Raw genomic sequence first — 14342 nt, forward strand, 5'->3', positions numbered from 1 at the left:
TGTGTGCCACTGACCCTAACAGAGTGGTGTCCAACAGTGAGCCAGGTGGCAAACCAACAAGTTGCAGTGGGATTTATACTAAATTTAATCAATTGGTTGATGATGAAGCCAGAGTGCAGTACAGTGTCATAAGTCTTAGCTAAAGCAGCAAAAGCTGTGTGCATGCAGTTACCCTCATCTAATGCTTCTGTAACTCTTTCCAAAACGTTAACTAGGTTTAAGAGGCACAAACTACTTTTTATAAAGCCAAACTAGTCAGGTTCTAGGGATCAAAGGTTCTCTATGTTCCTTATTTATGAAGTCCATGATGATGTGTTGTATCACCTTCGAAATGATTTGAGACTGAAAAGTCAATAATTAGTGGGGTCCGTGGTGGACCTCACTTGTGGAGGTCAACTTCTAGTCAGTCTCACAGCTTCTGGGAAATATTTGGTGGGTTAGTTGTGGAAGAGTAATTTAAAGAGGAACTCTTACAAGCAGAATCTCATACTGACTAGGAAACAGCCCAGTCTGTTATATGGACCCATGGAGTTGATGTTTTCGGTCTTGGAGAGCACAGAGGTAATCACATGGGTATAGACTGAATACTACGTATTGGGAAGGATGGAGGCAACAGACAGGAGAAGTTGAAGATGCATTCATCAGTAAGGATGTTGGCTACATCATCAGGGTTTCAGGGTTTGACTTAGACATCCTCTTGATACAATGCTGGTATAACTTCTGAGGTGGTTCATATAATTAAAGAATGTCTGTGGTTACCCGCTGCTGATGTGAACATTTTTTGCTCTGCAGAATCTGATTATTCCTTTATTCTCTGTGGAAAATGGACAACATTATGTTAATTATGACATCTATAGAAGTTGTTCTATTGTTTACTAGAGACCTTAAGAAACAGTCATTTCAAGCATAAAAGGCTTTTGTAGCTAATTCTTTTTGGCATCTGCATGTCCTTCGTGTGCCTCCGTGGGTTTCTGACAAGTGCCCGTCTGTCATCCCACAGCTCAAAGACATGCTGTAGGTGAACAAATGACCATCTAAACTGCACAAATGATGTGCGCGCGTGTGTGTGTGTGTGTGGGGGGGGGTAGTCCTGTTTTATTCCACAGCCTGTCTAGTATTAGTTTATTTAATTGTAAGAGGACCCTTTTTGGCATGTCACAGACTATTACAATAGCTAGAGTAACAACTGTATGGAAAGTAAACATACCATTTTTCTTAGACACATACATTCATATAACAATGCATATAAACAATGTATAAAAGAGTATACTAAATTACATAAATAGAAAAATTAGTGGCTATGGCTAGTGCTTTAGGGAAGTAGTACACATATAGGTAAGGGAAGATAAAAAAAAGGAAAATGCAGAAGGACTAAACAAGTAGAGGGGAAAAAAGTAGGCTTCCTGTTGAATGTCAACACTAGAAATGCTGAGTGCCGACATGCCGAAAAAAAAAAAAAAAGACCAAAAACACAGGAGAAGAATAATTCTCGAAGATCGCTCTTCTCCTTAAAACTTGCTTTAGGAGGAGTGGCAAGCCCCCCCCCTCCTATATGAGGAACAAGCCTTTTACCCCCCCCCCCGAACACCATCCGTTTACCATGCCTCAGAGAAATAGGAATATTCCAAGAAATAGCATCTCACACTTAGTATATGTAAGTTCAATCTCTTGGCCAGTCTCCATATTTCGGGTCTCGCTCTAGCAGCTCCCGACATTACAAAAGGCAAGATGGCGGTAGGAAGCATTGGTGGAAGTAGCAGATGTGCTTCCTGGAATTATAGAATGGACAATGTAATGTTACATATATTTATCTGCATACATACTAAGAGAAGAAGCTTAGCCAGCAGTTTGAACAAACGCTACTGTAGGAGTATTCCTGGATATATACATATTTTTTTAAATGGTGTTCTTAAAGTAAATGTTAGAGGAGGAAATCTGGTAGGGGGTACTGATGAGCACAATTTATCTGTCTTGTGCCAAATTTTCTGGATATGCTGCAGCTCTGTCATGAAACCTTAATCTGGATAATGACTCAATGAATGAACAGTGTACTTTCAGGAACAAAAAAGAATGATGCCTTTAAACTGATATTTTATGGTCTAATTTCTGAAGAAACTAATAGATGATGAGCTAGAAAACCAACACTGCTTTAAAACTCAGTTCTAAAAGTTGTATTACAAAAGAGAATCATATTTACTTAGCATATGCCCAAGCATAATTTTGTTTTTAAGACAGCAGAAAACATGTACTATCACAAGGACCTATAATGTTTTCTGTCTGTGACCAGCATATGTATGTTTACTTCAGAAGACATAAACCTTGTGAAACTTTTGCCTCTGTAAAAACGGAGATACATGTATCAGTTTAAAGACATTTCCTGCACCACATTTGTTAGGAAGCACAGGCTACTTCTAAGGGATAGTACCTTATGAAAAACCAAACAAAAGAGACTACAGATCTAAAATTCTGCAAGCAGATGTGATGATCACCACGAACTCTCCTACAGGAAAAACTCTGGAGCTGGTGAAAAAAGCTGGTTTGATTGAAGGACAGGTCAAGCATATCAGCTATAAAACACAACTCCCAAGGAAGCAAAGGGTTTTTCAAAGGTGGGCAAATAATGTGGAATCTCCTTTAAGGGGCATCTTGACCAGACAATGTTCTTCAGACCAGACACAACAAACGGCAGTACCAGAGAGGATAGTGCTATGCTGTTCAATGAAGGGATATGGGGAGAGGTCTGCTGTTCAATGGAGGGACATGGGCAGAGGTCTGCTGTTCAATGGAGGGACATGGGCAGAGGTCTGCTGTTCAATGGAGGGACATGGGCAGAGGTCTGCTGTTCAATGGAGGGACATGGACAGAGGTCTGCTGTTCAATGGAGGGACATGGGCAGAGGTCTGCTGTTCAGTGGAGAGACATGGACAGAGGTCTGCTGTTCAATGGAGGGACATGGGCGGAGGTCTGCTGTTCAATGGCGGGACATGGACGGAGGTCTGCTGTTTAGTGAAGGGACATGGGAGGAGGTCTGCTGTTTAGTGAAGGGACATATGCAGGAGGTCTACTGTTCAGTGAAGGGACACGGGAGGAGGTCTGCTGTTCAATGGAGGGACATGGGAGTAAGGCAGCACAGGATTACATGTTGTACTGACTTACCTGAACTCCAGGTACACAAGACAGTAGTGTTTCTGCACTGGAATGCTGAACATAGGGAGTGGGAACAGTGTTGCGGACTCCTGGTGTTTATCCTCTCTCTCTAAAAGTCCATTAACTTCATTGTTATGCAAAAGGAGTCAGTGATGCCCCAATCACTGACCCTTACAAGACCTCTACAGACTTCTGAGAGGTGACCTTCTCCTGGCATACAAGGCATCCTGGACCCTGTTTTGATGAACCTTTTGCACCTCCGCGAAACAAACAGCATTAGATCTACTACTTTAAAAGACCTACACACTGCTTATGACATAAATAGGAGATGTTGGAGAGACAAATATGTTTGTCAGAGAATTTCAGCTCTCTGGAACAGGCTACTCATCCATGTGAAGCAACTTCTTCTCTACTCCTATGTAAGCACAACCTGGAGCTCATCCATGTGAAGCAACTTCTTCTCTACTCCTATGTAAGCACAACCTGGAGCAATGGATGGGTAACTGGAAATTCACTCCTGGCCTGGCTCCTATGTCTCTGATGGACAGAGACAGTCAGTAAATCACCCCTTATATAAATAAAATCACATTGGGGTTGCATGGCTAGGCTTATAAAGGCCCTACTATTCATTAGCATACTATACATCACATATGTACGACAAATACAAAACCAAAATAAAAAAAACATCAGTTCTTCTACAGCCAAGAAATGTGTTCTCTCCTGGTAACTTGGGAACAAGACTGATATTTTGCTCAAATCCTATTTGTGTGTGTGTGTGTGTGTGTGTGTGTGTGAAAATACACACACACACACACACACACATATATATATATATATATATATATATATATATATATATATACATGTATGTGTGTGTGCATATATATGTTTGTGATATATATATATATATATATATATATATACTCACACATATGCATACATATATATATACACGTATATATACACACACACACACACATATACATACACAGACACACACACACACATATATATATATATATATATATATATATATACAACACACTCCCTGCAAGCCTTGTTGCTGAGGTCTCTCTCTCTTTTTCCGTTTATGCACCATGTGGTACATCAGTCAACAAGCACCTTTCAGTGCTTGTTGTTTCTGTAGCAGTTATGGGTTTTATGGGCTCAGGTTGCTGGCCCAAGGCCCAACCCTCCTCAGAGGGTGCACCACACACATTCGCATGCACATACTCACACCTAGGGCCAATTCAATGTGTCCAATCCACCTACTGCATGAGGTACTCTGAGGTACCAGGAAAATAAATGTTTCTTGGCTGTAGAAGAATCGTTGTTTTATTACTAGCCTAGGACTCCAGGTCCAACTAACTATAAGTAGAACACCCTACCAGAACACCCTACCACATCACTGCTAGCTACAGGTCCCCCACCATGAAACAAGAGAAGCACACCACCTACCTGGACTTAGTAGAGTCACTCACTACACAGCCAAACACTTTGGTCATGGGAGATTTCAACTATCGAGTGGGTGACAAACATGAGCATAAACATGCTCACCCCGAGGTTCCTGGACTTTGTCAATACAAGTTCCCTAGAACAGCTAGTTTGCACCCGCACAAGGGGCTCAGATGTCCTAGACTTAATACTCACCAATGGTGGGGGGGGGGGGGGGTTCACTGCACTACCCCCTGTGTGTTGTCCTCCCTGGTAAAGTCAGACCATAAATCTGTCTCGTTCGAAGTACCAGTCAGATCTGACATCCCTACAGGAGCAAAAAAACTGAAAGATTTCTCCAAAGCAAACTACAGCCTACTAGGCGATGGTATAAAAAGTTTCAAACCTCTTGCTAACACAGCCAACAGTACACAAATGCCCTGTATAACCACATAAACAACTGTACAGACTTGTCTGTACCTGACTGGATCAAAACCAGGTCCTCCTGAAAAAACAGGCCACCCTGGTGGTGGTCTACTTTATGACTCGAAAAGGAATTTGGCCAAATACAAAACGCCCGAATGCTGACTAACCAGAAACGTGTATGTCCAGAAACCTGAAATATCGATTCAGGCAACTTGTTCACGATCCCTAACACCACTTTCTCACAGTATGAACATTTTTGGAAGGTTAAGTAAAGTTTGTAAATTATATACAAACTTTACCTAACCTTAAAAAATGTTCATACTGTGAGAAATTAGAAGTACGTTTATGTTTTCCGGTGCCCTTTCCCGGAAAACGTAATCATACTTCTAACATCTCGCAGTATGAACATTTTTGTAAGGTTAGGTAAAGTTTGCATATTATATATAAACTTTACCTAACCTTACAAAAATTTTGTATAGTGAGAAAACTGAACTACATTTACGTTTTCCGGTGAAGGGAAAGAGTCCTCTGCTTGATTCAGTGCAGTGGTGTAATGGATCGTAGACAAAGTAGGTGATTCGCTCTTCGCTCCAGTTTCGGGACATATGCATTTTGGGTTAGTCAGCATTCCAGCGTCATGTGTCGGGCATTTTGTATTCGGCCAACTTGCTTTTCGAGGACATAAAGTAGACCCCCCTGGTGGACCTCTTGTATAAATAGATTATATAACAAAAGGAAGAAACTAATGCCAAAGAACAAGAGGGAGCTTATTCAGCAGAAGAATACCCTCCACAGCTCGGGCAAGCAAATCAAACATCTTGTAAAGTCCTCTAAAGCTAGTTACAAAGCTAAATTAGCATCCCTAGCGAAGGATAATCATAAGGCATACTTTAGCAATGTCCAGAATTTCAAAGGGAGTGCCCAGCTATGTGCTGAACTTACAGTGGATGATACCACTCATACTGAACCGGAGGAAAATGCAACCTGCCAGCTGACAGATTTGGTGCAAACTTCACCACCCTGTCCCTCCCAGCCCTACCCAAAGCATACTTGACACCAGTCCTCTATCTAGCATCTCCAAAGAGAAAGTCATATCTGCTCATTCCTAAGGCAAAAACGCAGCCTCTATGGGACCAGATAACATGCCAGGCTGCTTACTAAACAATCTAAAACAAGACTTACTGGAACCACTTGGCAACCTTTAACCTCAGTCTGTGCACTAGCTTTGTTGCAGCAGAGTGGAGAACAGCACAGCAACCGTAATTCCCTCACACAAAGGGGGTCCATCAACTGACCCTGGGAACTATAGACCCATAGGCCTAAACAGCCTTATCTGCAAGTCCACAGAGAGAATCATCATGGACCTTATCAACAAGGACATAGGTGACCTTCCCACTCTTGGTAAGGGTAGATCATGCTTATTGAACCTGGTGGAGTTCTTCGAGAATGTCACCAAAGCCCTAGATGATGGCAAAACAGTATGTACTGCCTATGTTGACTTAGCTTTCGACACAATCCTCCACTCAGGTATTACTGAGAAACTCTCCCAGCTGGGGGTCAACCCACACGTGGCTAGTTGGGTAGCCAAATGGTTCACCAACAGAACGTATACTGTCAAAGTTGAGGATTCCACCTCTACCAGTAAACCAGTTACCAGTGGCATACCACAAGGATCTGTGCTGGGCCCTCTTCTGTTTGGAATCTATTTCTCAGAAGTCAAGATGAAAGTAAATGGCCTCTGGCTTACCAAGTTTGCTGATGAATGCAAATTGGGCACAATCATTGAGTCCCAAATGATGTTAACATATTACAAAAGGGGCTAACACAGAGAAATTACTAAATTCACAGTCTAACACTAAATGCAAGTAACAGCATTATTATCCCCTTTGGCAAAGCAGAATTCCCTGCAAATTACATTACTGACAGCACCCCCTAAGCTCAAACCCAGTGGTGTGAGATTTGGGAACACAGGTTGATAGCAATCTAAACTTCGATCACCATGTGTCCACAGTGGCGAGGAAAACCTTCTACACTGCGCATGTCATAAGTAAGGGCATCGCATCCAAGACTAAGGATGTTATAACTCCTAAAACTAACACCAACTCTGCCACTTAGGTAAAGCTCCAGAAGATTATCCACTAGCAGGACTGCATTACTACTCTTATTTTATTAAACCAGAGAGAAACCTGGTCAAACACTTTCGTCCTCTGTATTACAGGACTTCATCAGAACATGTTAGTACACTTAAAACACTCTTACATGCACCAGAAAATTAAACAAACTGACTGAATAATGAAATAAATGAACTTCAATTTAAAGAAAAAGTATCAATCAGATTTAGACCCAATAAATTAAACTGTATTACAGAATTACAATTATAAAACCATAAAAATAAAACCATTGTGTATTACAAGGACATATAAAACAAATAAACATTTAAATTCTAGATAAAAACATACTTTAAAAATTAATACAAATGCAATTTAAGATACAATATTAAATAAAACACAATATTGTTTTTCCAGTTGGTAAACAATTTCCATATATTATAAAAATATAAAAAGGGCACAATTATAACTTAGTTGATCTAAGTTTCAAAACACTACTGATAGAAATATTTTTGTTTAATCCTGGAGGTACTCAATGTTCCTTAGCCTGTGACATTAACAGAACATGCTGGAGAGACAGATACATCTCCCAGAGATTGCCACTCCTCTGGAATAAACTCCCAATTCACATGAAGCACAGCTCCTCAATAACCCCATTCAAGCACAACCTAGACAACTGGATAGGAGACCATAAATTCACTCTGGGGTTGGCACCTATGTCCTTCACTGACAGGGGCAATTGGTGCTGATCATAGACACGCTTTGCAAATAACAACCATCTCACCAAGGGCAATTAGGGCACACAGGTATAACATGGTTAGGCTTGTAAAGGCCCTACGGACATTTACTTCCTCCTATGAACCTATAGTATACATCTCTGAACCTGTGCACAAGAAGCATGACCATGCAGTATTCCAACCTAGAGGGACTTCCTTAGATTTCACTGCAGTAATTGGGGTAATCTTCTGTACTGCCATGTACCTGAAAGCCTAAAGTCACATCCTTTGCTTTCTTTAAAGACCTTTATTAAATGATCACTTAATTCATATGCAAACATACATTAACAGAAAAGAAAACAAAACAAATTAACATTTAAATACAATACACACCACATATATTTTCTTTGCTATCAGTCTAACACTACAAAAAAATCCCTCAATTCCTTACTTACCTTAAATCACACTCATCCTCTTGAACATTATTCTGCATGTACTGTTCCCACAATTTCCATTTATTTCTATGTAATTTGCTCCTTCCCTTTTCTAAAGATCTTTTTTTCCAGTTCTTTTATCTTTTTTTATAAAATATTCAATACCTCAAATACAGTCAATGTAGAATGATTTCCATTTTCTAGGAATTGCTTTTTTGGCAGTCAACAAATCTAAAATTAAGCCCTTACTATGCCTAGGCAATTCAGATACTGAATCTCAGTGCAAAAGAATAATTTCCTTACTTACAGCAACTTGCTCACCCAATATTTCTGACAGAGTACTCAGTAGGGAATTTTAAAAATCTGCCAACTCATTACACTCCCAAAACGTATGTTCCCAGTTACCTCTTTCTTCTCTATCACACCTCAAATATTTACTATCTGTCTAAGGAAAAATTCTTTGAAGTCTGCTTGGGGTATAAAAATTCCTATGCAAACACTTCTGAACAAAGATCCTGAACCCTCTAGACTTGGTTACATACTTGGCAGTCATACGTATGTCCTCCCACCGATTTTTTGTAAACTACTTTTCCAGTTTCTCTTCACAAACTTTTCTAGCAATTTTTGGTTGATTCTTATAGTTATCATGAAACATTTTATATGCCCTACTAATTACCCTTTTTTTAACGGTAGCTTCTGCTCTAGATTCAACTGAAAACTCTAGTAAAGCAGGTCTTTCACTTAAAATTCCCCCATCCTTTTCTCTTTGCCTGTACTCTGAGATCAAGCCTTGGTAGAGAAGGCAGTCTCTAGTCTTCAGTCCAAATGTTTTATTTACTTATTTAACATTTGTTGATCGGAAAGTCCGACTAGGCTCCACAAAGAGAGAGAGATGGGGAGAAATGGTCCAGACGCATGTCTTTAGAATGTGGTTGGAAACCCATGCGAACGCAGGGAGAACATGCAAATTCCGCACAGAAGGCACCCCAGCCGAGAATAGAACCGGAGAACCTCTTGCTGTGAGGCAACAATATTAACCACTGCACCACTGTGGCGCAACCACTTGCTCCAAATATCTTGGTTTCTTTTCCAGGTTTCTCCAATTATTTCCAGTTATCTCTTGCCTATTTTCTGTAGCCCTACTTGCATTTGCCTCTACTGGGAAAATCTCCTTTCTCCTGTCTCCATTCTCATATTGGCTTAGTTTTTACACTTTCTGCTACTTTATGAATATAATAGTCTGTATGGTTATTTTTCTCCGTAAGGATCTGCATCCATAATCTGCCTCTCTCTATTTCCTGAACTCCCCCCCTTGCTGCATCCTCGTTCCTTTCCACAGTGAATTATAACCTTTTTCTTGTGCTATGTATATGAACCTTAATTGGGCTGTGCAGTGGTGCAGCAGTTAACATTGTTGCCTCACAGCAAGAGGTTCTCCGGCTCGATTCTCGACTGGGGTGCCTTCTATGTGGAGTCTGCATGTCTTTCCTGCATTTGCGTGGGTTTCCTCCAGGTACTCTGGTTTCCTCCCACAATCCAAAGACCTGCATCTGGAGTTTTTCTCTCTGGGCCTCTGATGAAAATAGGCTCTGTCCTAGTCAGACTTTCCCAGTCAACAAATGTTAAATAAATAAATAAATTGTGTAGCTCTAAAATATCCCTTTCAAATCAGGTAAACCTAAACCATCTTACTCTATTGGAAGGATCAACTTATTTGAATCAACTCTTGCTCTCTTTCCCTCCCAGATAAATTCCTTAATTATTGTCCACAACTTCTCCTCAAGTTGATAAAAGTATGCCTGACCTGTATACAAGAATAAAGGGAATAAAAACATTTTTACTGCTTGCATATTACTATCCTTAAGAGTTTCCAGTTTCTCAGTTTTTGCATTATATTTTGCTTAGTCTGGTCTCACATATCCTTAGCTGCCATAACGAGCCTTTTTAATAAATACTCCTAAATACTTCATCTTACAATGTCCCTATAATCATGAGTATTACTGAACTAATTTGTTTATGGGTACATAATTTATGAGTATAGCCTTTGTTTTATATTCATTAATTTTATTTCCCAAAAAAAGACTTGAACATTCCTCATAATATTCTACAAGACTGACATGTCCTTTTCTGGATTTATCAGATACAAAATAATATCATCTGCAAATAAAACCAACTTTACTTACCATGCCAACTATATCCTTGTATTTGAGGGTCTCATTTTCTTTGTCAATGACTAAATATAAAGAAAATAAATGGGAAAGAGGACACCCCTGCCTTGCTCGTCTTATCTGAGGGGAACCCTCCCACTTTTAATTCTTGCCTTTGATACTTCATATACCCTTCTAATTAACCTTATTACTTCATCAAGGAATACAAACGCTTCCACTGCCTTACTCATAAAATCACAGCTTACTCTGTCAAAATGCTTTATCTCTATCAAGACCCAACAACAACAGAGGTATTTTCTTACATTCTGCTTCCCTCTGGATCATCATTGTTCTATTAATGCTGTCAAATGTTTGTCTCCCCTCCACAAAACCACACTGATCCATATCTATCAATTTTGGCAAAACCTTTGCCTTTCTTTCAGCTATTATAGAAGCTATTACAATCATGGATTAAATTGAAATAGGCCTACATAAGCTGATTTTGAACAGTCTTTGCCATCTTTTGACAGCTTTCTGCCAAGATGCCAGTGTTTCTCTTCCTTTTAAAATACTGTTAAAAAAATCTTCCAGATCTTTATCACTTTCTTCCCTTCTATTTTCCAAACTTCCACAGGAATACCATCTGTTCCTGGAGACTTTCCTGAAGATTATTAATCTCATTACTTCCTATCTTAACTGTTAGTAATCGAGCCTCATCTACCTCTTTATGCCTTCCATAAATCTTTCTTGATTTCCACATTTCTCTGCTTTATACAATTTTTCATAAAATTACCAGAAACCTCTACCGGATCTCTGGTCATTTTTCATGTTATAGGTTCCCTAAGTTTGGCGATAACTCTTTCAACATCCTGTTGCCTAAGTCATTGTGCTAAACGTTTTTGTGTTCTGGAGTTATCAAAAAAATGGTTGCTTAACTGCAATCTTTCTAAACTCATGCATACTATCCAGATATTCTCTTATTTTCTCTTTAGCACTCTGCATTTGCTCCTCCCCTTTTTCTATAAGACTCCCCTTATTCTGCAATACTTAAACCACTGTCAGCTCATCTAAGTAATTTCTATTACTTCTTTACCACCTTTCTCTTTCATTTCGACCCTATTTTTAAACTCCATTTTCATTTTATCCCAGTCACTAGCTATAACTTCTGAAGATATTTCTATCTTCTCTAATAACTTCTGAATAATTTCCATTACCCATTCCTTAAATTCCTCTTTTTTAACAGGTGGAGGCAATGTGCCACTGTCTTATTTTTACTTAATTACCCTGCATTTTTATCTTTGTTTTTATTGGTGCATGAACAGAAACAGTTTTTGGATGTGTGTCAAAGCTTTCAACCAATTGCACATGTTCCTGCAAAATAGATCTAATTAGTCTAGCGCAGATATTGTACCTTGGGGAATAATATGTAAATTCTGTCCGAGTTCCTACTACTGAATTCACATGTTCCATACTAAACATTTTCATAAATTTCTTCAGAAATCTACCCTCTTTTGTTATATTTTCCTTCTTGGCCCCCCTGATATATCCTCACTATTGCAAATCAAATTCCAGTCCCAACTTATAAATAATATTCCCTGCTGAAAGTGGATTATTTCTCCCAAATTTTCTTAAGCTCCATAACAACAGTTTTCGGTGGAATATAAATACATGCCATTGTAATCCTCGTCCCTTGCCAATAGCCCCTTACTACCACAAATGTACGATTCTGTTTTTGTTTTTTTTTTTACACCTCATCTATTACTATTGGAGCCCCTCTATAGCAATCAATATAATTACTCTCCACTTACTCTGTCCCTAATATTCTGCTGAACCTTCATTTTGAAATCCTCTCATTGTCAAATTCACATGCTCATTTCTTTCCAAATGAATCTCCTACAACATTGCTATCTGCACTCTGCATTTCTTAATATAATTCAATACTCTTTCCTTTTATCTATACCTGTAAGATCATTCATGTCCCAGGATAATATAGACCGCATAGCCATCATTATAAAAAGCTATTGTTCCCACCTATTATACATGACACTTTTTGAATGTGCATTTCCAGCTTTTGTGTTACATGCACATACTAATGTTGGCAGGATTATCTTTTATTCAATTGTTTCTTTTTATCTCCATTTGAACCTATGTCACATTTTCAATACGTTTTTGTTTAATGACAACCCTCAAATAAAAAAAAAAACTAAATACAAAACACACCCATCCCCTATTAAATTGGAGCAAACATAGAAAACTATGTATATCTTTAAAACATGAAGTTTAACCATTCAGAAGGGAAAGACTGCCCCAATCTGAAAACTGCATCTTCAGGCATTATCTAACCTGAAATTAAGGCTACCCATGCTAAAGCACATGCTACAACCTGTGCTCCCATGTACACTGATTACTCTCTGTTCTTTTCTTATCACTCTTCCTCTCCCAGATATGAAAAACAGCTTGTATGCTTTCAAAAACATTAACTGTTAGACCTAAGAACAACTGCACTGGCTATCTTTAAATAAAACTAAATTATGCAGTGTTCTATAAACTGCATTAAAGTATTACAGCTGCTAGGCAGGTTGTTACCTCTTATTCACTTATCATAATTTCAAATTTAACTTTTTCACAAAACTACTTGTCATTGTACCTTTAAATTTTGCATTTCTCTCAGCAAAGAATACTCAGAATTCTCAGAATTAACTGATTGCACCTGCAGACAGCCTGTCTCCATGGAAATGTACTCAGCAATAAGTCTTTGTAAATTTCACTAAGCTGCAGACATTTGGACTCCTCTTAACATTAGGTACTGGAAAACAAACAAGCTAATATCTTTACAGTTGTAAAAAGCTTAGCATTTTCATGGCTTTTATCATTTTGTCTTATTTTTAAAGCCTACATGCTTGGAAAACACCTGTTTATAGCTTAAACCAAAGGTAGTAATCTAGGCATTCACTCTCTTAAAATAAAGAGAGAAATTATCCTAATTCTGCACACAACATACTCAGTGCACTTTTACACCCCAGCCCTACCCTAGTAGTCCAAGATTACTGCATATGAATATTAAACTTGCTCTTGTCCAGCCTTTTTCTCCTTGTTTCACTGTAAAACCTATATTTCTTACTACAAAAATACTTATTTAATTTAATATTTTTAACACATACAACAGTCACTGAAAAGACGTCCTCACATTTAAAATACCCCTGACTACACACTACATAAAACTGCTTACTGTATATATAACATGAAGTTTATATCATGAGCTGTTTTATACAAATAAAAACAAAAATTGTTTTACTTATAGTTACGTTTTCTCCCTTTAAGGGTTATTCTAAACAATAACAATATACAGTGGGATACATGCTTTACAACAGAAGTCCCTAACCACTGGTCTGTGGATCATTTGATACTGGGCTGCACAGAAGGGAGTGAAACAAAAAAGTGTGTGTGTGTGTGTGTGTGTGTGTGTGTGTGTGTGTGTTTTTCTGTCTGCATGTGAGTGAATGTGCGAATGAAAGCAGAATGTGTGTATGAAAGCAGAAGAGACTGTGTATGAGAGAGAGTGAACAGTGAGACAAAGTGAGCCATTATTTTACACTCGTAAAGTAGTGCGTTTGCTATTCAGTGAATGTAAAATAAAAATAAATGAAATGGAAAAAACTGTGTGTGTATGCTTCTGTCTGCGTGTGTGAGTGAATGCCTGCATGAAAACAGAACAGACTGTGTGTGTGTTTGTAAGTGTGAGAGAGTGAGAGTGACGGTGAGAGTGAAGAGTGAGAGCGATCCGTGGCAGCAGCAGCATGAATTAAGTGGTTTGTGTACCTTTGACCATGCCTCTCAACCTCTCAAACAATAAATCTGGATAGAACGCATAGCTGTCAACCTCTAGGCACAAAAAATCTGGACAAAGCCAAAAAAATAATAGCAGGAACA

General features: G+C 38.8%; 1 protein-coding gene across 1 annotated transcript in view; it reads right to left on the reverse strand.

Moving 5' to 3' along the window:
- DEPDC5 (DEP domain containing 5, GATOR1 subcomplex subunit) overlaps positions 1-14342 on the reverse strand; it is a 2513958-nt gene that overhangs the window by 308443 nt on the left and 2191173 nt on the right. The window lies entirely within an intron of this gene.

Source organism: Protopterus annectens, chromosome 4.part0 (assembly GCF_019279795.1).
Source record: "Protopterus annectens isolate FY-2018-M chromosome 4.part0, PAN1.0, whole genome shotgun sequence".
Classification (NCBI taxonomy): domain Eukaryota; kingdom Metazoa; phylum Chordata; order Ceratodontiformes; family Protopteridae; genus Protopterus; species Protopterus annectens.